The sequence below is a fragment of the Parasteatoda tepidariorum genome, chromosome 6 (assembly GCF_043381705.1).
Source record: "Parasteatoda tepidariorum isolate YZ-2023 chromosome 6, CAS_Ptep_4.0, whole genome shotgun sequence".
In the NCBI taxonomy this organism is placed as follows: domain Eukaryota; kingdom Metazoa; phylum Arthropoda; class Arachnida; order Araneae; family Theridiidae; genus Parasteatoda; species Parasteatoda tepidariorum.
In genome coordinates, this window is record NC_092209.1 from 34671994 (window position 1) to 34695078 (window position 23085).

The 23085-nt window shown below is 27.9% G+C and overlaps 1 long non-coding RNA gene across 1 annotated transcript in view; it reads left to right on the forward strand.

Annotated features, from left to right (window-relative positions):
* LOC122269141 (uncharacterized) overlaps positions 1-23085 on the forward strand; it is a 149476-nt gene that overhangs the window by 88605 nt on the left and 37786 nt on the right. The gene's annotated exons all lie outside the window — the stretch shown is intronic.

Here is a 23085-nt window from a genome sequence, read left to right on the forward strand (position 1 = left end):
TTTTTTTTTCTAGTAGAGGATAGTCTACTTTACTCGTCTGTCAATTAATACTAATAATATATTGGATTTTTTGTTAGTTAAAAATAGTTAAGTAAAAAATGTTACAATTGACCCCACTCTCCCCTATTGTTCTATTGTTCATTATGAAAAAAATAAATGAGAAGACTAGCATTAAAAACGCTATTTTTTTTTCAAAATAAATATTTAAAAAAAAAATTTCTATACAAAAAAATTTATTGTGTGTGGGGGGGGAGATCTGAGTTTATGACCCCCCCCCCATGAAATATTTCTGGATCCGCCCCTGCTTAGACTTCGTCTTTTTAATTTTCCTTGATGAAAGAGCTTCGAACAACACTGTTAACAATTTTCGAAAAGGTTGAAAAATCTCGCCAAACTGACGAATTTTAAGAAATGTAATATCATTTTAGACAGTCAATTTATTAGCCCATTTTAATTTCCAGGCTTAAAGAAGAGAATAAATATATTTCAAAATTAATAGCTTCTACTAGCTTAAGGCATTCATGATTTTTTTTTCTGCCAAAACAACTTTGAAAAACACCCTCAAGTTTATTCACCTAAACTCTTGTGAACTACTGTGTTCACCTTTGAAGACTAAAAAAAAAATCTCGAAGCTAAGAGACAGGTGCGATAAAATGACAAGGCTGGAATTCCAAACATTAGAACTTTGTATAATATACTGTGGTAAACATATCACGGTTCCACACTGAAACGACACTTCGCCAATGGATAAATTAGACCGGCACGACAGTTTTTTAATTGCATCCTTTTGTTTTGCAAAACGAAACGAAAAAAAAAAATAAAACTGGCTCATGAAATAAATAATTTCACAACGTCGGTTTACTTTGAAAGATCTAACAATAACTCTATCAAAGAGATTTGCGGAGGCTACATTTTAGCAAGAACAAATAGGTTGAGAACGTAGTTGGCATTTGTTTGCTCGCATCAGAAACTTGCCAAATGCTGTATGTCACCAAGATTAGATATGCTCGTGGCGAATCAATCGAAGAACTTTTTTTTTCTTGAAGAGCAGAACAGTTGCCAACAAGTTTTACCTCAACTATGCAAAGCATATTATTCAACTGCCTATCAACACTTAAAACATGATTTTTTTTTCTTCTTCTACCTGAATAACAGGTTTATGAGGCGCACTAACTAATTAAGACGTATATTCGAACTTGTGCACCCAAGCGATTAACAAATGAGAGCATGCCTTATTAAAACATACTTACTCATAGATATCGCACATTTAGTTCCTATTTTATAATTTTGATAAATAGCTGATTTAAGGAAGAAATTATTTAAATTAATATTAATAATGGGGAAAAAAACATTATTTTTCCTTTTTAAATGTAATTTAACCCTAAAAGTTGCAAAGAGGTTTGATAAAATTTTACTTTTTGAATGTCACAGAAAGAAAGCCCTGTTTTAAAATAAATTCCCTTGGTTGGAAATGTTGTTTTTTATTGAAGCAAACAAAAACAATCAAAGTATTTTTCCTTCTTTAAATATTTTTTAACCCAAAAAATTGTAAAAGGATTTAATATAATTTTACTTTTGGTGAAAAAAGGTGCAGAGAAAAGGCACTATTTAAAATTCGCGTTATTTAAACGAACGAAAGCAATAATAATTTTTTACGGTTTATACATTTTGAAGTACATTGTAAAATATACCATTTTACCGTAAAATCAATTTTCACCATAAAATATAATACCATAGTTTTACAGTAATATATATTTAGGATGATTCAGTGATTTTTACTGTAATTGTTACTGTAAAAATTACAATATATATCAGATTTTTTGTTCCCTAACATGTTGTGGTAAAAATAGATTTCACAGTAAAAAGTACTGTCACACTGAGTGCCGGTACTTTTTTTCGTAATTTGATCTTGAATTTTTACAGTATAACTAAATCCACTCTTTATAGCTATAAGTTCTTTAACGAATAAAAAAGCTTCTGCATTAATTTCCGTTTAAGTGTAGTGTCTGCAAATAATTATGTTATGAAATATTTAGACATATTTATTATTATTATTATCATTCAACTGAGTGTCAACAGCTTTAACATTTATTTCTCAATCTGAAAAACAAGTTTCAAAAGACATGAATAAATTAATGAATTAGTGGAAGCGAATAAAACATTTTAAAGTTGCACTAATATAAGAATAAACTCAGCGGCGCGACAGCCCTAGAGGGCCAAGGCCTACTGTGCCCATCTCAGTTTTCTTGACCTTGGGATCTGGGTGCAGAAGCAGATGTTCCGGTCAGGTGGTCAGCCGAACGCGGAACTCCCAGTGTTTAGTTCCCAAGCATGCTTGGTACTCATATACCGAGTCATGAAGGGATGAAAGGCTGAGTCAACCTTGCTCGCCCCGAGGATCGAACCAGGGACCTGCGACTCGACAGCGCGAAGCGCTACCCCTCAGCCACCGGGCGTCTTATTATAAGAATGCGAGTATTTTATTATTGTTCTTATTATTGTACACTACGAGAGAATAAAATGCTTAATTAAGTGTCAAGTATTATTAGAAAATATAAAAAAAAGTAGGTTAATTAAACTTAAATCAAGAAAACCAATAAAACAAGATTCGAAATTGTATTAAATGAAAAACTCATTCATCAAATCACATTTCAATTCCGATTGTTACTTTTCTTAATAATTTCAAATCTACCATAAAATGCACTTAAACTTTATTTGCATAAAATAAAAACACACCTTATGAATGAAAATAGATATTATTCGCGAAATTCTTTATTAAGATATTTTGAACATCACAAACTAATTTTTAATTAACCGAATCGAATGAAAAGGTATTTTAAATCGTCTGTGCTTCGTAGGAATACGCCTTATCACAGCAGTAAAAGATTTAAAATTTATTATGGTTGCATTAAAATAAATAAAGAAAAACGTACTTTCAAAACATCAAGTAGTGAAATCAATTTATTTTTACAAGTAATTTAATTTGAATTAGAAAAAAAAAAAAACGTTCCAGTGATGTATTCATTCTTCTACCCCCGAGCGAAATGTTATTTTTTATCTCTTGAAGAATGACAACAAAAACAAATAGATACATGGAGATTCACCAAAACCAATGGCATCTTTACACAGTTTTAACAATCGCCGTTTAATCAGTTTTAATATGGCAAGATCAGAATACAGGCTATATTGAATTACACGGAGAATAAATTTTCCCCCACACCGTAGTTGCGTTAATATTTTTTGTGAGCCTTTGTTGTGTAGAAAATGTTCTTCTGAAGTAGAACAAATAAAAAACACTGTTTTTCCTTAATTTTTTTTATTATTCCGTTTAAAAACATTTGGGATGTCCGTATCCGATTACATTTCAAAGAAAAACGTTCCATGGATGAAATTTAATTGAACCGGTTCCAGATCGCTCGTTTTCTCCGAACTGAATTAACTGTCACATCGCAAACGGGAAAATTAAATAATTTTTCAGTTGTCCCTTTCCCCCCCCCCCTATCTTTCTTGTCAGTTTCGCGTCTTAGGGAGGAAAAAAAAAGAGCAGAAAATCTAATCTTAGTTATTTTTCAGGCAGTTTTTGTATTATCTAACGAAAATATTTTTACTTCTTTTGAAGCGGGAAAAATAAAAATGAATATTTGCCAAAAGAAGATGAAAATACACTTGAAATAAAAACAGCGGGAAGAAGAAGAAGAAAAAAAAATTGGAATGTTCTTTCTTTTTCCCTAATATATTAATCACATAGGATTATGAAATTTTACGGAAAACTTTTGAGTTGGAAATTATTCTTATTTTAAAATGGCCAGAAAATATTTAATTCGCTACTAATGGAATTTTTAATCAAATATGGAATAAATGTTAAAAGCGGCTCAAGCATTAACTATGAGTTTAAAATTTTATTAGTAATAATGTGAGGAATTCATATTTTATTATTTAATAGAATTTATTAGTTTTGGCTTTAAATATATAAAGCTTTCTTACTCAATTTGAAAGCATTCATCCTTTTCCATGGTGTTTTCAGCATCAGGCTACGAACACAAAGTTTCTGGTTCGCTTCCAATCGGTGCAAAAGAACATCTCTTGCGCACTCTCTCTACAATAAAGATAACAAACATAAATTATCTTTGTCATTACCAGATGGCAGCACTATACTATTTCGCATCGTTCCATTTGTTAGTCTTAATTCAATAAATAAATTTTCTGAATCTTAAAAATATCAAAGACTCAACTGATGATAACTTTTATGAGCGTAATGTTAATTCTCAGTAAAAGCCATAGATTTCACGAGAAAAACATCACATCTGTATTTTATGATCTTCATAGCTTTACGGTCATGCATTAATTCTTTTAAGATTATTTTTTGGCTAGTCACTAGTATTGGTCCTCGTTAAACTGTTCTACCGTAAAGTGCTCGACTTCACGTGCAGGTCGTTGGACAACCGAAGCGGGAGTGCCATCCCCTCTGCAGAGGATCAAAATTGTGATGACATGTCTTCGGATCATCCTCAGGGATGTTTCCCAGACCGTCGCCAATAGCCCAATGTGCAGCTCTAATGCGACGTAAATGAACTACAATAACACTAACACTAATCTAGAGTTAACTTTCTAGCGTGTACATATTACAAAAAGAAAATTATAAAATATGGCTCTAATAACTCCCCGCTTATTTGCTAGAATTGCTCTTTTCCAATTTTACATTTATTTGCTTTAACTAAAAAAAAAGTTTTCTGAAATTTTAACTATAATATTAATTTTTTCTTTGCATAAAGAAAACAAATTCTGCATTTCAAAATCCTTTATTGATTTTTTGTTCACCCTTTCCAACTTTTAGGAATTTTTTTTTTAATATTTCTGTTTTGCGTAGAAATAAGAAGCTGTGAAAAAGAAAATACGAAAATTAATTAATCGAATAAACAGATTGTAAGATCCTATTTCAATGCGGTGTTTGCTGGTTAGCGACTCATTTTCATGTGTCGTCTTCGCTAATAAATCAAAAAAAGAAATAATTCATTTTAAATTTTAAAATTAAGATTATTATCGTTTAAAAATGATATGCATATTGTTCTATATTATCAGCTCAATTTAATCCAACAAAAATACGCTAATATAATCTGAAGAACTGACAATGATGTATACTTGCACAGTGTGCAAAACAGAGAACGAATACCCTGAATTATCGGATCTTTACGTAAATCGGGTTTTTTTATTGCTACAATACATTTGTTAATAGCGATTCAACTTTATTTTCGATAAACTCATGAAGTACTGCATCGTAAGTATTTTTTATCTAACATGCGTTATTGTTAAATCTCTACAGCAAAATAATCGTTTCTAAAAATGAAAGATGAAAAAAGAAAAACAAAATAATGATGAGTTTTAAAAAATGAGTACAAAGACAACTACAGATAATTTTTTATAAAAAAAAATAGCAACATTAATTCAGAGTTAATTTGTTGTTACTTCAAACAAGTTTTTAACGCCGATTTAAACTACACAGTAAAGAGTCGTCGATAAAAATTAATCAGCAACCTAATGAAAATTTTCGCACCCTTTAATAATAGTTTTTACATTACATTTTATTTTCGCGCCCAGAACTTTGTTTCTTCTTCATTTTTTTAATGACGCTTTGAAAGATGGCGGAACAACGCTACGTAATAAATATTTAAGGTCGAAAACAAAATTTAAAAAAAAGTGGTAACTAGAAAATTATCAGTTTTGGGGCCGTAATAACTTTGCAACATTAAGAACCACACAATAATAAACATTCCGCGCATAGCGTTCTCTGAAATACGACACTTTTTCTACATTTTATTTTTGCTTCTACTTTTTATTATATTACGCAATCTTTTTAATGGCACGTTTTTGGTGCTTAAAAGTTTTTTTTTTTTTTTTCATCTTCCATATTGTTGTTTTAACTTTTTGCGGATGGATTTTAATTTAACAACATCGTTTGAGGAGAATCTTATTGTCTGGCGTTGAGAGTAACTAGCCTCGAAACCAGCACGTGTCTCTCGTAATTGCAGAGAACACTTTTTTTTCCACAAAAGTCTTTTTAGTTTTTATTTTTTGTTTATTTTTATCAATTTAGTATTCAAACTGGGCTTCATGAAAGGACTGTTTGAGGGAGGAACTTTGAAAATAAAAGGAAATGAAGTACCCTTGTATGTGATATATAAAAATAAAAGAGAAGATTTTTAGCCAGAAGGGAAGGCCACTCATGTAAATTTTTCTCAAAGTCTTTAATTTAATTTTCTTCTCGAAAGCTTATCACGACATATTCTCGTTTGTTTCAACGACTTTTGTCACATAATTATATTTTTTTTAAAGAAAATTTCTTAATTTCATTACAATTCTGGGCTATATTTCTATTTGATCTTCTAAAGATACAAGTATACTTTGCCATTCTATTTTGTAACTGCAAATTTAATTCCACAAACTTTTTCTTGTAATTCATGGTTCAGAAAAGATTTTTAAGCATTCATTAGATTATTTCTTTGCGTTACTTCATTATAGAAATAACGGCGTGTTCCTAATTTCTATTTTAGTAATTCAATGTTAACTACGTGATATGCTAGATAAATAAAAAAGAAAATTAACAATCATTCTGAAAATATGTATTTGTGCCATTCCGAAAATCGGTAGTTTTGATTACCATGGAGAATGTTAATTATTTTATATCTGCGCGAATAGAAACTCATACGAGAAACTTCCTTGCTTGCTAAACGTATTTTTTCATATTTATTTATTGTTTAACAAAATTCATAATAAATTAATACGATTGACATTATTATCTCCATTTCATTGAATTAATTGACCAAAGCCTTTTCTAAATCATAATAAGCCAGATTAAATTATTATTTCCATTGTTATTTATTATTTCCATTTTATTGAATTAAATGACTAAAGCTTTCACTAATTTATAATGATCGAATTTTATACGAAAACTACATAAACATATTCTTTTTCATGTTTAATCAGTGGAAATAATGTTGAGAGCTATTATTTAGATTATTATATCTATTTCATTGAATTAAATGACTAAAATGTTTACTAAACTATAATGATTAACTTTTATATGGAAACAACATAAACTTGCTTTTATTATTATTTTTAATAAGCAGAAATTATTTCAAGAATTGCGATTTACATTGTTATTTTCATTTCATTGAATTAAATGACTAAAGCTTTTACTAAATTATAATTATCAAATTTTATATGAAAACACCAGAAACATGTTCTTGTTTTATTCTTAATAAGCTGAAATTATTTTGAGAATTATTATTTACTATATTTAGTCCGTTTCATTGAAATAAAATGACAAAAGATTCACTAAATTATAATGATCGAATTTTATAGGGAAACAACATAATATATGCTTTCATTATATTTTTAACCAGTAGAAATTATTTTGAGAATTATTATTTATATTATTCTTTCCATTTTAGAGAATTAAATGACTAAAAATTTTACTAAATTATAATGGTGGAATTTTATATGGAAATAACATAAACATGCTCTTATTATATTTTTAATCAGCAGAATTCCTTTTGAGAATTATTATTTACATAATTATTTCAATTTCATTAAATTAAATGACTTAAGCTTTTATAAAATTATAATGATCGAATTTTGTATGCAAATAAAAAAATTTATTTTATGCTTCATCAATAGAAACCATTTAAGGAACTTTCATTTTTATTACCAATTTATTTAGCTAAATGGCTAAATATTTTAATAAATTATAATGTGCAAATTGTATGAGAAAATAACATAAACATGTTCTTAGTTTATAGTTTATGTTTCATCAGGGTGAATTATTTTGAGAATTATTTTTAAAACTGATAAACGTAATTTAAAATATTAAAGAAAGGAATTAAAGAATAAGACGATATTATTAAAGAATATTATAACACATTCTAGTTTTAACAAAGTAAAAAACAATATTTTTGAAATAAGGATTCTTTAATTCCTTTACAATTACATTCTAACATTTCGATTTGATATTCTAAAGATTAATCTGCGTATTATTTTATGACAGCAAATTAATTCGAAAAGAATTTTCTTAGAGCTTATGGATTATGTACTTTTTTAAACACATTCATGCCATTACTTGATTACACAAATTAACATTTTTACCAGAAAAATGCAAACATTTTCCGATTTCATATCTTTCTTGAAAAATATTTACGTTGAGATTTATTGAATTGCAAAAAAAAAAAAATGAAGCACTAACAAAGCGTTACAAAGCGCGCATCTACTTTTTCATTAAATAAAAATATAGATATAAATATTAATTTACATTAGTTTCAAACACTTTATTTGTCGTTAATTTAATTTCTAAGCTTTAGATTTCAAGCATTTAAATCAAAGTTTATACAAAATGATCTGGAATATAAAAAACACATTGTTTATTTTCAGAAAAATGCACTTACAAGTTTTCTTAACAAGTTTTAAGTAAATATTTCCTGCAACAAACTGATGCTATTATTTATTTACTTGAAATTATAAAATATGTATTCGATTCCTTTAATAATATTTCCGCATATATCCATACTTCCAATAATTGTTATTTAAATGTATATATTTATGTTTGATTACGATATTATACATTCTAAATTCATTACAATATTTTATATTTTAGTTTTTATAACAGCATCTTAAATTAATTACGATACTTCATATTTATACTTATCAAATTCAGAACGAAAATTTTTAATACTTAAAAAGCTGCTATTAATTTAAGAAAATAACTTATTTTAAGAAAATATGTATTGAAGTAAAAAGGATTTATTTTTTTAACGTCATTTTCGGTAACTAATTTAAGGTTAATACGCAAGAAATATTATACATATAACTGCCATTGAACCTATAATATGAAATTAAGATTAAATTTGAAAAGAAAATGTTCAAAATCTTTACGCAAGCTTACATAAGATTAGGGCACAGAAAAAAAGAACGATTTCTCATAAAATAAACATTAACAAAATCATTATTTAGTATCATTTTTTGATAGCTAATTTAAAGGGAGGACACAACAATAAAGTCATTTCAAAAGATGGTAAGCAAATTCAAAGAAAATAGACAATAAAGTAAAAAACTGTTCAACATCAATTTTGGTAGTTGGTCTAAGCTGAAAACACATATTTGGGCCGTTGATAGCAAAAGTGAGCTTAAAAAGTCTGGTAAAAATAAGAACTTATAAAATCTAATGACTAAAAATAAATTTTATAACATAAAGTTTTTTTTTCAATCAATCAATTAATCTACACTCCAATGAAAATTCTGGTAAAATTAAAGAACTGTATGCTAACGACATTCCTTATGAAATTCATACCAATCATTTGGTAATGTAAATTCTGATTTTCAAAATTATTGCTTTTATTGCCCCACATTTATTAAAAATACATAACAGTTCTAAGGTGTCATGATAAAATTGCAAAATTTTACCACATTTACAAAAATTTTACCACATATTGCAAATCTATATTTTAATGTTAATTTCACCAAAATCATTACCAAAACATTTCAGTGAAAATTGCCGAGCTTTTTGGTGTTCCCATTGCGACAGAAACACGGCAAATTTCATCATATTCTAGTTTTAACCGTATTTTCTTTCTCAGTGTAGTGTTTAATGTAAGTTAATGTTTAAATATATTAGAAAAAATTAATTTATTTTCAGGGTAATAATTTACTGTAGGGGCTTTCTTACATTTTTCGACTTGAAACAAACTAATAAAGATGAAAATGAACCAATAACTAATCACGTAACAGTAAGCTAAAGTTGCGGTAACTCGAAAATGAAGTCATTGAAAGCAAATGCATCAAAGAATAGCACGTCGCCAAGCCAAGGGGTCCCCGATTTTAGACCTTAACTCATTTTCTGTATACCTCCTTAATAATTTATGTATAACAATAACTATAATGTTTATAGCAAAAAGTATATCACGAAAGTTAAATTTAGAGCAAGCCATTAATAACTATGCCCTATAGTTTCTGATCTCATGTCCTGTTTTAAATTAAATACCCAACCGCGAAAGAAAAGTACCCATACAATTCATTTCATTATACAATTCAATGCTTCTCTCATCTTAAAACAAAAGGTGAACACCAGGAAAAATAAAAATGTAACAAAGTATCATTTCAAAGGACTTTTCCCAAAACCCACTTTCCGGCGCATATTAATCACAGGAGCATCCCTAGTAAATATCCTAGATTCCTGCCTGACTCTAGCATCCCTGTACCACTTCTGCGTCACTTCCGGTTGACCGCGCAATGTCCGCACGCGCCAACGATCCCTCCTGAAATCTTCAGATCTAATTAAACTTTCATTCAATATCGAATCCTGCTCACAACCTAAAATCTGAAAAGGGGGGATGTAATTATCATTATTATAGGACCAGGAAGTAGGGGGAAGAGGCATTGTCAGTTGCTATAGCCCCAGATAAGGACACTGATAATTACACCAGGGCTTTTCCAACCAGAGAGTCTGTTATCGAGTTATTATAACTATCTGGGAACAGAAAATTTGCCGCCACAATATTTGCTTGACTTTTAGAAGAATGAATATCGAAGCAAATTATATTCCATCATGGAGGTTGTAATTCAGTTAGTAAATAGTTTTAGTTTGAATTTTGGTTAAGTTTTGAAATAGCTTTAATGATTAGGGAAACAAGTTCTTTAAAATGCATAACAAAGAGGTTCTTTTGAATACAAATTTCAAGAAATATATTTATGCAATAGTTACAATAAGATGATTTTTTTGTTTGTGACATTGGAAGCAAAAAGTAATAGTTTGAAACAGTTTGTTGAAGATTAGTATTGAGGAAAATGGGATATAATCGAATTCCGAGGTCTGCATGTTTTATTTTGAGTTTCAGTAAACTATATGTTCGTTATTTTAAAGTTTTTAAAATGTGAGCTCTACAAACGGTTAAAATTAAGATAATAATGCATATTAAATGTAGAGAAACTTGTAGATTTTTAATTGGAACAATAATAATTATGATGTTCACATTTTATGATGCATATTACTTATGAATAAAATTCAAAAAGCACGCTCAAATCTCATTTCTAAACTTTGCAGTTGTCTACAATCCGTACAAGAATAGCTCCCACGGATGTTACAATTTCTACAGAATAATAATAAAACTTGTGCTACTTTCCACAATTTACCCTATGCTTTTTATTATATTACTATTACCATATTATTATAACCATGTTCTTCTGTGAATTTTTCTATAACTTTGATGTGCTTGTGTGAGCTTTGCAACACTATCCTGTGGATATTGCTGCTTTATTTACACAAGAATATCCTGCATAGATAAAAGAATGGTATTCTACCTCGCACGGGATATTTATATAATACAATGTGATGCTGGTTTGCACATTATATTATGTTATCTTTTCATCGATTGATTCGTGTGCATGTTAATATTGTGGGATTTCATGCTTTGTATTACTGATCTGTGCATATTACTGCTTTGCTGCGATAAGTGCCTGACTTAGATGCTAATATTCCCACTCGTGCAGAACAGTAATGCTACTTTGTGTACAGTGTGCAAAAAAATTAACGGACCAACCTGAATTACTTTTGATCTTCACGTTCTAGGACTCAATCTTAATGACACGAGGGGGGGGGACTTTAAATATTCCAATTAATTAGTGCAGACAATATTTTAAGTTTTATCAGACACAAAAACATACTTTCTCTGAATAAACATACCATTTTTTTCGAAGGATTCGGATTTCTGACTTCCAAAATATTAGTGCATGGTAGTCGCCATCTGGGAATTATGGTCCCCATAGTTTGGGTCAGGTAATCTATATAAAGTTCTGATATCTTTAAGTTTCGCCATATCTCGAGAAATTTAAAACACACAGTTATAAAAAATTTTCATTAAAAAAATTTTTCACGTAACAAAACTTTTAGTAAATATTTATTATTTTTTATTACTTTATTTAATAATTGTCGAAAAAAGTTTGGTACATCTAGTAAAGTAAGGTAAATTTATTTTTACATTATTTTCAAGAATGTAACTTTACACAGAAAATATACAAAATTTGAGCGAAATTGATCGAAAGCTCCAGAGGAATCCAATTTTGAAAAATGTCGTATATTAAAAATTCGATTTCTCTCGAAACTATTAGAGCAACTTCGTTAAATTTTTGTATTTTGACATGTAAAATTGCATCCTTTAAAATGATGTAAAAATTTTTAACTCTTACAATTCAAATTTCTTTCGATTATTATCAAATAAATTAGTAAAATATAATTAATATTTACTATAAGTTATTTTTAACATGAAATTATTTTTTGATTAACTAATTTCACTACTGTACGCTAAAAAGTTTTCAGTCCACTTTTAAATTTCTCGAGGTAATTTCTCGAAAGTAAAATTAGCATTAAGAGGTCCAACTTTGAACTTATTCTCTCCTGACCAAAACTATGGGGACCATAATTCCCAAAATGCGACTACCCCCTATATTTTGGTGTTCAGAAATCCGAAACTGTCTAAACAACGGTATGTTTATTCAGAGAAAATATGTTTTGTGTCTGATTTTGTAACTTAAAATATCATCTGCACTAATATTAATAGGCATGTTTGAAGTCACCTTCTCAAACAATTAAAATTGAGACCTATAATGTGAAGATCTGGTCATTAGATCAATAACTACTATGGGAGGTTCGTTTATTTATTTATTTATTTATTTATTTATTTATTTATTTATTTATTTATTTATTTTTTGAACACAGTGCAAAATTCAAGAACGGGCTAACAAGGGAAACTAGGGAAGTGTGACTCGCCAATTTTAAAATAAACTAGTGGGATGTATGCCTTATGAGGAATAATTTTAGGGGGAAACATTCGTTTCGGCCCATAGAAGGTCCTGTGAGAGATAAAAAAGAATTCAATATATAGAAAAATCGGTATTTTATTACTTCAATGCAGACTATTAGTTATTGTAATTGTCTCATAATCCAGATAATTTTGTGATACTTTCACGTACTATACAATGCATATTTATTGTCAAAATTGATTTCGAAAATTTTATATATCTGTAATTTTTCAGAAAAACCTGTTAGGTTAATTTTAAAAAAAATTTGACATCAAATTTTTTGAATTTTATGTTTCAAAAAACTTTCCAAATTAATTGGAGTATGTAATTGCAAATCAATTAATAAATAATTTATTAACAATTAATTTAATTAATTAATTTTCTGATTTATTTATTAATTAGCAAATCAATTAATTATCCAATTAATTACAAATTATCTGTATTATGAGACAATTACAATAACTAATAGTCTTCATTGAAGTAATAAAATACCGATTTTTCTATATATTGAATTCTTTTTTATCTCTCACAGGACCTTCTATGGGCCGAAACGAATGTTGCCCCCTAAAATTATTCCTCATAAGGCATACTCCCCACTAGTTTATTTCAAAATTGGCGAGTCACACTTCCCTAGTTTCCCTAGTAAGATAAATCAATCATGAAATAGGCAGCTTAGTTTTGATATGAAAATTGCTTATCAAAGGCTTACCATTAATTGAAAGTTAATAATTATCAGCAAAATTATTTATTGTTCAAAGGAATAAAATGTATAATCTATTTTTGATATATTAACAACAAAATGTATAATTTCCTTTCATTTAAAAACAAAGAAAAACTAAATAATTAAGCTAGTAATTGAATGTTACGAAGCCAAGAATTTTGTGACTTTAACGGTAAAAAGAATTTGTTTAATATACCAGTGATTGGCTTATATTTATTCTTAAAGTGCATTCTTAATTCTTTGTTCTTAAAGTAAATCTTCAATCTTTTGTTTGTCAAGTAATTTAGCGATTCTTTGTTCTTAAATCAAATTGTAATATCCATTGTTTTTCAATTTGAGAAAGTATTTTAGTTTTAATTGTATTACTGTGATTTTTCATTGGGTTTTAAATCCGTTTAAAACATCACAGCAAAAACCATTTATGGATTAAACTAAACATTACTAAATATATACGTACATGGCAAACTCTAATAATTGTTTTTAGTAAGGTGAAAAAGTGACACTTAATCTAAATACTTGATATAAAATTTCATCAATATTGAGCTTCTAATCTGCACGCTTCACCAATTCTTATAGATTTTTAAATTTGTATTTCTGATACAATTTTTGATTTTTTCTTAAATTAGGGCAATCAAGTTAATATAACAAACGTAACTAAATAATTGCATTTTTTCTAAATTTAAAAGTTTAGCTGCTTTAAAAATAATATGAAGAAAGAAAGACAATATTATTAAATGTTCTTAAAAGGTTTGGTTTTTTAATTTCATTTTATAGATAATTTTGCGATAAGACTAAGAAAGTGACAATTTTTATTTATTACATACTTAGGAGTTTCTAAATGTTTATCTATCATATCAATCAAAGCCTTTTTCCTTTTTGAACCGAAATAGTTAATCTGCAAATGACCCAATAAAAATTATATTGTTATCAAAGTTGTGTTGTTATATAAGTTGCTATAAATAAACTAATAACAATGAAGCCTTATACATGATGCTTCAGTAAATCTTACATTTATGAATTAGAAGTAAAGTCTAATCGTTTTATAGTTATAGTTTTACTAAATATTGTATAGCATGGATGTGTTAGTTTTTATGCGTTGTTGTTAGTTCTCATATAAATGTATTAAAATGTCTCATATAAATAATGTATATTGTATGCACTTTATGCATACCGTAAATAACACGATATGAATTTGCAAGCTTATAATTTGTTGTGGTCATGCGAAGTATGTACTGTTTGTTAGTTAATGAGTTAAGTATGTCAATACATTTTATTTTTAAAGCTTAGATTTAAATCAAAAAATTGGAATTCATTTTGACGTTATGCAATGTTATTACTTTATTATAACAATATATCTTTTTTTGCATCTTGAATATTTTTAAAACTAGCAACAAATTTTCTGGTAAGAGTTTTTAGTTAATCAATAAAGCAATTCATGAAGAATAGTTATAGCACAAAATTTTAACAATCAACGGATTTTAAGTTGATAAACATTAATTTTACTGAAATAATTTACAAATACGTAGGCTTTGAAGTAGAAATAATTGATTATACACAACCTTACACAATACTTCGATAAAAAGTCGCCGCTTCTCTCTAGATATCTAAATTGCATAATTATTATTGTAAACTATATTGCGAAAAACTGTGTAGAGAAACTACACTGGAAAAAACAGGCTCATAAAATTCTCAGTAGTTTCTATTAAAAAAAATACATGTAATACGAAAAATTTAAATCATGTCTTTTTCAATTATTATTTTAAGAAATATTTTTAATCAATAAAAATTTGGCTGAAAAAAAGAAATGTCATAAAGTTTTAATTAAAAACAAATTATTTAATCTTACGCGATTTTGTATTTTAAGAAATAAAACTTTAATTACGTAGCCGAAACATGCTTGCGTTTATAACATAAGTTTGAAGAGCGTAATTATATTTAATGTTGATTAAAAAAATCTGTCTTACGAAATCCTCAGACAGTTTAAGCAAAAACTACTATATATTAATTATATATACATAACCTAAAGTTGTTTTCAACTTCAATTATTATGCCATAAAGAATTTTAAATTAATTAACGGATAAATTTATTTATTTAGGCTTAGAAAAATCATTACTAAATACTTTTTCTTAAGAACAAATTATTTTACCTAAAGCACTTATGTAATTAAAACTATAAATCATATTTTTCTTTGTATGCATATGCCGGAGGTACTATTATTTAAAATCCATTTCCTCAAAGCTTGAGCTGTACAATATATTGTTAGATAGAAAAAAAACATTGACCATATTAAATCATTAGATGATTTCAAGAAACTCTTAATATGTGTTTAATTAGAAAAATTTTACATCATAATTAATCCTTTTTAATTTTTATTTTATAAGATAATTCAGTTCATCTGTGTTAAAATGATGAATACCAAATCATTCCAATTAAGAACAAAAAGAAACCTAGACACAAGCAATTTCAAATAATATTTTTTGGAAATAGATTTAAGATTCGTTTCAAAATTCTTCACACAAGAAAAAGTCATCTTTTGAGATTACCGTACTGTATGATAAAAACATTTTGGGTGAAAAAACTCTGGTTATTAAAAGCAATATATACCGTATTTAAACCATTCAGTTTGTAATTTTTGCGTTCATATTGTGACGGTTTACTGGAAGTTCTGGTTTTGAAATTTATAATCTTATTGCTACACATTTAGTGAAAAATATAAAACTAAAAAGTAAACTTTGCCAAATAAAGGGATTTTATGCTATGCTGTAAGTAATCATGAATGAATTACTAAATTTTTCAAACTTGAAAATGAAAAAATGAAAAAAAATGGTAAAATATAACAACCAAAACTGACGTCCTCAGGGGGTACCAGCTTCAGACATCATAAATGCAAACCTTTTTCCATCGAGAAAGCAAGACAAAAGTCTAAACATTGCATTCTCTGTACCCCAAAAGTTTTGCCAAAGTCCAGGAAAAGAATTCATAATGTACAATAAAACACAGAAGAATACAATATAAAATGCACTTTAAAATACAGAAGTAAATACAGTGGAATAAAAACAAGACAGATACAAAATAAAAGTAATAACTAAAGTTTACTAAATTTCAAAACATTTACCAACTGTAATCACATATTATAAAAACATATTCTATTGTTAATTAAACTGAAATCAGTACCACAACACTTCGGTAAAAATTTCTGAGCTTCTTGGTGTTTTCATATAACCAGAAACACGGTAAATTTTACCATGCTCTACTAGTTTTGACTATACTTTTTCTCAGTGTTGTATATACATATTAAAATATCAACTATATTAATTTATATTTTATAAAAGTTCATTAATTATCAATCGAGTATCATAATACCAAATCATTTTGATTAAGAACAAAAGACTTAAGCATTATTAGTTTCTGTAAAAAAGAAAAATGAGGTTTTGTTTCTCTAAATGCGTTTTAGAAATATTCTTGTCTTTAAAACTCATTCCAAAGTGAGTAATAACATTTAATATTGAAAACAAAATCCTCCATCCGAAACCGTCGGGTATTTTCGGCAAAGAATACTTAATATGCAAATAGCCGAGTGCTTTTTAAAAAGACATATTCAGCAATTTTAAATTTTCATAAAGATGCTTCGATGAAATGTATGTTTTAAGGAAATCTCAAGCTTTTAGTCAAAACAAAACGCGTCGAAAAAAAAAATCATAACGATATCGAATCACAATTTACAAACAAGAGGGCAAGTAATTCTAAATTCTTTCCAGCATGTTCGAACATTTTTCCCGCACTTTCCATAAAACCTTTTGGGAAAAAGGAAATTGTATCTTTGGAAAAAAATACGTAAGCTACCCACGCGTAACGTTCCTGAATTTTTATCGCAGAAAAACAGTCGAAATTGGAGTACAAATTCGCTATTATTTTTTTTCATCACAAATTGATTTTCTGATTTCTTTAAATTTTTCTTTCAAGTTAAAGAAGAAAATAACCTTCCGAGCGTTGTTATTAAATTGATATTTGTTTTCTGCTTACTTCTTTTTTACATACAATTTTATTTTCTAGTGAAGAAACTTTTATACGGGTGAATTAGTTTCCAGGGAATGGCAACGAAGGAAATAGCTTCAAATATCGTCTGCTTGTATGGCCTATCTCGTCTTGTAGAATCGTTATTGCTTACCCTATAAAGTGCACATTTTCCAACTATCGCTATTTTAAATGCCGGTACCACTATTTCGAATTTAGGAGGTGATTTAAATATTCTGATAGCTCTGATTCAGATTTCTAGAATGGAAATCTTGGTAATTTCAAAGTTTAATGGCAAGCATTATATTGATTTATTCTTAAATATAAGCGGATCTGAAACTAGAACATTCCTTCATTCTAACTTTAGAAGCACAAAATAGTAATTGCTTCCAATGTATTCCCATTCTTTGCATGCCTTTTTAAAGGTGAATAGTGAAATTCAAAAAATTATAACTGCTTTTAAATATGATATTACTTGATATGAAATTTACTGAGTAAATTAACATTTTTATGGAAAAATATTTCAAGATTTTCAACGAAGCTCTGGAGTCAGATTTAGTGTGAAGGAGATGGAATTGAGAAAAAAATAGCGGGAATCGGAGTTGGAAAAAAATCGCTTGACTCCGGTTTGTTTAAAGTTAGAAACTGTAAGTTAAAAAATAAAAACAAAGACTCGGATACTAAGAAAATTATTTAAACAAATATTTATGACTATTGTTGGAAAACGACACACGCTTCGCTTATTATTTAGGCATGGGAATCATTTTAATTGAACTGTAAGTATATAAAGTAAAAAGATAAGTTGAAAAAGAACTAAACTGAAGTGAAAAAGAACGTTTGAATTTTTTAATTCTTTGAAACAAAGAAATGATGTTTTCTCTTATTAATTTTTGTTATTCATAATGTGATCTTCAATAAATGTTTTGTTTTTCAGAAATTTTCACAAAGATTTCGTGTTTGTAATTTAAACCTTAACAAGACAAAGAATCATTCAGAATTTTGTTGAAGTCGGACCTGGTATCTTCGAACTCCTAAATGCAGTTTATATGGAACATCTGGAAAGAGCAGGTGTTTTTAACAAAGCCTTATTTATAAGTAACGAAATATTTCGTTTATGTAGACAATATTATAAATCGAATAATAATTCCATAAATTATCTTGACAATTATTTAATTTTTTTCTTAATTCAAAGTTAAAATTTTTGAGCTTACGTGTAACCAAACTATCGAAAAATAACGCAGAAGAAATTATTGAAAAATCGAGATTAATGCATGAAATATGAGTCATCTTTAATTTGCAAATTTAAAAAACAAATTTATTTAACTAAGTTATTAAGCTAATTCAAATATACTCAAATGGATTTAATGTATCACTCGTAGTCGATTCCTACACTTTTTGAAATTTTCCGGAGAGAAATGGTTAAATAACAATTTATTTAATCGTGATTTTACCATATTCAAACAAAAAAGTCAAATAACAAAAAAATAAAATGGTATTCAAACTGTTAACCGTGAGAAAAACCGTATATTTAATGCTTTCACCTAATGCTGTGAAACAACTAGGATTTCATCGCACCATCTAGGCCTACCTATTGAAGCCACTTAATTCCTTGCTGATGGGTACATGAGGGCCACTCTGTCAATCTTATGATCGTCAGAACGGGGTTCGAGTCCTAGCGTTAACACCGCAATATTAACTCCATTCCTTTCGGCACATGAAGAGATTCCAGTGTCCTGCACTCCCCAATTTGTGACGCTGGGCTGTTAGAATAAGATACTCTCGTTAATGCATAGGTGACAGCCCCTTAAGGATGCTGAACTATCTCCAATATCCAGTTAATTTGATTTTTTTACAGTTTTGAAACCATGCAAGTTGTAAATGGCAAAAAAAACTTAGTTTTGTATTCATGGTTTTTTAACCATACTAGTTGTAAACGGTTTCAAAACCGTAAGGTAAAAAAAAGTTCTTCACCATAAATTTAACGGTCTATTGGATGGACAGACTGTTGCCATTTATTTTACTATAATTTTAAAATGAAAATTCTAGCACCTCATTAATATTTACTAAACTGCTTTTTATCATAAAACTTTCATGAATGTGAAAGATTGCATGTAAGATATTGCTGCGTAGTTCATTTCTTATATTGTCTTAGATTATTTAAATATTTAGTAAAAATATTGTTGTTGTTTTTTTTTCAACTGTTCTGTCATAATTCATAATGTAGTTTAAAACCAAGTGAAGAGAAGTATATAATTTAAATTAAGCAATTACTTAATAATTATTTTACACTCAGGAAACTTAATGGAAATTTTAATTGAGTAACTATATGTCGGAGTCCGACACTCTGGAAAGTTCGGAGTCGTAATTGTACCTTTCAACTACCAAGTCAAAAGCTTTGCTATTTAAATACAAATCCATTAAAGTAGGTTCGATTTAATATGAGATTTAGATAAGATTTAATTAAGATAGGTTTGATTGATATGGGTTCTATTTCAAATGTCTAAGTTAAAATGTGCTTTTATGTTTTGAAACATTCAGAGTTGTATTCTTTTTGTCATGGTTTAATGAAAAACTTTCGTTCTGTTCTATTCTAGAGATGCACTACTTGTTCTGATTTGAATTTTTAGAATAGAGTTTCTTGATAATTTTAAGTTGGCATAGTAAGAATTAATTGCATTTAATAGTTAAATGTGAATGAATAATCAAATATAGAACTTGGCATCACATTTACGGATTAAATATTAATATTTTATTCAAAAGAATGCAAAATTTTTGTAGTAGCGGAAGCGAAAAAATTGCTCTGCAAAACAGGCTAATTTTTAAAATACTATATTAAGATTATCTGGGTTTTTGGATAAGGTCTGGTAAAAATTATTCCGTCCTATGATAGATGATCAATTTTTTATTAACACTAGAAAGACTGAAACTTAGTATATACCTCTATTGCCCAAAAGCAGCCAAAATGACTTGTTTGTGAAAGAATAGCTAATGTGTAAAGAAATTTGTTTATAATTAATTTTCTATATTTTTTATATTATCTATAGTTATTAGTAAGCATTAGCAATAAAAAAATTATATGTTGTAAAAAAATCCCCAAATTCTAAGAAATTGTGTCATTATGTACATCATTGTTTTTCTAATTGAAATTTAAAAGCATTCAAAATGACTTCCTTGGGCATTCTAGTGTTAAGCGACTAAACTTAGAGAAACTAATTTTTTTTCCAATCCCAAAATTTAAAGCATAATGATCCGTTAAGCATTTTAATGGCATTTTATGACTTTATTACAATATAGCGAACTATTTCAAGTGCGTTTATTTTTTATTTTATTTTTAAAATCAAAATGGTCAAAACTATCTGAATATGGCAAATTTGATCGTATTTCTGGCTTTACGGTTATACCAAAAAGCTTGGTAATTTCTACCAAGAGTTTTGGCAAAATTACAAATAGAATATGATTTTTTAGTATAAGGAAAATTTTTTTAATTTTACCGTGAGGCCTTAAAGCATGGCGGAATTTTTTTTTCGGGTAATAAGAACTGATAATAAGCCAAACTAGTCAAAATTTCCGGTAAACCGTTACTCTATAAGCGAAAAAATTACCAAGCGATTGTTTTAAGTACCATTTTTTTTATCAGAAATGCCATTAACATACAGTAAGGTAATTTTAACAGAATTTGCTTCTCCTTGTAAAATGCAATAAAAAAATCACGATAAAATTAAGTAATATAAAATGATCTGTAGAACATTAAAAAAAATTCAGAAACCACTTTTTTATTCTAAACTATTATAGAATTTTTTTTATCTCATTTTTCCAATATTCTGTTTTTCATTTAAGCCACTGCATACAGAACTCAAAATAAGTGTGGCATGGTTTAACCGCAATAACAATAAAGTATAATATCTAAACTGGACAAATTCCTTCCATCTCTCCTTGACGAAGATATATTAGCCACGCGTCTTGGAAGATGCAATCAAATATTATTCTGTTGGCTAGGGATGCAATTAATTTAGAGGAAACTCGGAGTCTATAACGCCAATTCCAACATCTCTGTTTATTACTGAGTAGTCTTCTCTATAATTGGGGTCATGCAACCACGGGTACAGTTACACAGGCGCAAAATTTAAGGGATGCTCTCAACATATGTTCAAAATTTCGATGGAATTGCTATCTTCAATCAAACCTATATTTATCATCATAATTTCTTGACTTAAACAGTATGATATTTGGATACATTGTTGATTTATAATTTCTACGAGAGGAGGTTTTATTAGGAATAAATTAATTTTGAAAGGAATTATATGGATTATGTATCAGTAATAATGATATGTAAAGAACTTAATTTTTATCATGATGACTATTTTTAGGAAATTTTACTATGCTTCTGTTATTTTTAGACGTAATTTAAGAGACTATTTTTTAATAAATTCTGTTTTTCTAAACTTATTGCGTGTAACTTTCATACAAATAATTAAATAATTAAATTATTAAAACTCAATAAAATTAAGTAATAATTTTATTGTAATAATTCACTAAATTCTTTTTAAAGAAAAAGTAGTCCAAACTTTAAAATTTATTTTAATAAATTCATAATGCATTTAAGAAAATTTATAATTTAGTTATCGTTTACGCAATTAACTTGTATGCTTAATGCAACTATTTCTATTTATTGTCCTTTAATGATACCTTTGAATGAAATGTAATGATAAAACAAGTTTAGTCTACCAAAATCAAGCATAAGTACCACAAGGCCAAAAGGATTCAAATAATTAAATTTAATTAACTGCTTAATTATTTAAATTTAAATTATTTAAATTAATTATTTAAATTTAATTAAAATAATGATAATTATTTATTGTGAATTGAATATTTACTTTAATCAATTTTTCAATGACAAACAAATAGCTGATTTTTAAAATTCATTGCATGTGCGTTCTTCTAATTTCTAAACTGTTTTATATTGGGTTCATTGCATTTTAATTAAATCAACGTTTAAGGAATTAGCTTCCGTGGTTTCTTTTACGGCTTATCCTGAGAATTAAAACTACCACACATTGTTAGAAAATGTGTAGATAAAAATGGTTAAATAACAATTTATTTGGCGGTTATTTTACTATATTCTACCAAAACAGTCAGATGAACTATAAAAAAAGATGATATTCAAACTGTTAAGTGTGAGAAAACACGTTTATCGACAGTTTTACCTAATACGGTTTAACAATTAGAATTCTGTCTTTGCCATTTAGACCCACCTTATGAAGCCATTTTGTTCTGCACATACTGTAGCTGAAAGGGCAAATCGATCAATCTCATAACCGGCTAAACAGGGGTTCGAATCCTAGCGTTGATACCTCAGTATTTCTACCATTCATGTAGTACATGACGAGTTTCTAGTATCCTGCATTCTTCAATCATTGACCCTGGACTATTATAATACTAAACTATTATTAACGAATAAATAGCGAGGCGTTCGCAGTGATTCAATGTCCGTTAAGGTTTCATTTTATGG